The following is a 1490-nucleotide window of genomic DNA, read 5'->3' as shown; positions in this document are numbered from 1 at the left end:
TCTTTTTCTTTCCATTCCTTCTTTTCCTTTCCTTTTTCTATCGTCCTTTCTTTTCCTTTCCTTTTTCTATCGCCCTTTCCTTTTTCTATCTTCTTCTCTATTGTCCTGTCCTGTCCTGCATTTCTGGGTGTAATCTATTCTATAGGATATATATATATATATATATATATATATATATATATATATATATATATATATATATATGTGTGTGTGTGTGTGTGTGTGTGTGTGTGTGTGTGTGTGTGTGTGTGTGTGTGTGTTGTATTTGTACTGATAAATAAATAAAGGGAGACTAGTATAGATCTATTTCGAGCTAATTAGCTCTCATCAGCTAGCCATACCCTTACTGGGATTTGAACCTGGGCTGTATTATATATATTATAATATATATATATCTATATATATATATATGTATGTATGTATGTATGCATGCATGTATGTATAGATAGATAGATGATAGATAGATAGATAGATAGATAGATAGATAGATAGATAGATATACATATACATATATATATATATATATATTTTGCAAATGGCTCCTGGAGTGAAAAAATGAGCAATCCTCTTTTCCTTCTTCCTCTTTCCTTCTTCCTCAGTGTCCCCTGCATCCATTCCTCCCTTGTGGTCTTGGGCCAGTGAATGGCTGAAAGTTTTTCCATGTTTCCCAACTCTGCACGGCCACTTACTGGGTCTGCCTGAGAAAAGAGGGGACTTGTAGTCTCACTCTCCTGGACTGTAGGACATTAGGAGGAGTTGACTTTCTTTCTTTCTTTCTTTCTTTCTTTCTTTCTTTCTTTCTTTCTTTCTTTCTGTCTCTGTCTCTTCCTCCCTCTTTCTTTCTTTTCTTTCTTCCCTTCCCTCCCTATCCTTCTTTCCTTCCCTTCTCCTTTCTTTCTTTCTCTCTCTCTTTCTCCTTCCCTTTTCTTTCACCTCTTTATTTCATTCCTTCCTTTTCCTTCCTTTCTTTTCTTTATTTCTTCCTCCTTCCCTCCTTCCCTTTCTCCTTCTCTCCTTCCCTTCCTCCCGCCCCTCCCTTCCTCCCCCTTCTTTCCTTTCTCTATCTCCTCCCTCCCTCCCTTCCCTCTTTCCTTCTTTCTTTCTTCCTTCCTCCTCATTCATAAGATGGCAACGTAGCAGTGTGAGACTCTTTCCTTCCAATTCGAGAGAGAGAGAAAAATCCATTGTGTGTATGTTTGGGAAAATGGAAATGAGTAATAGTGAGGAAACCGTTTAGTTTTCTAGTGTGAGAACTGCAGTTTGGGACAAGGAGAGACTAAGAAATAATTTATCTAATTTCAATCAAATCACGTCTCCTCCTCCTCCATCCACCCATTATCCGCATTTCCCATTTCCGTCCTCAAAACCCTTTTCTACCCTGCAAACTGAGTTTTGACTCATCCTACGATTAAGGTATCAACCGTTTTCTGTGAATTCCAGTGGCTTGTGTTGGGCATTGTGGTTTGTCCGTTTCAGGTTTTTTTTTTTTT

Source organism: Natrix helvetica, assembly GCF_964273705.1.
Source record: "Natrix helvetica genome assembly, chromosome: W".
In the NCBI taxonomy this organism is placed as follows: domain Eukaryota; kingdom Metazoa; phylum Chordata; class Lepidosauria; order Squamata; family Natricidae; genus Natrix; species Natrix helvetica.
This window is presented reverse-complemented; position numbering follows the sequence as displayed.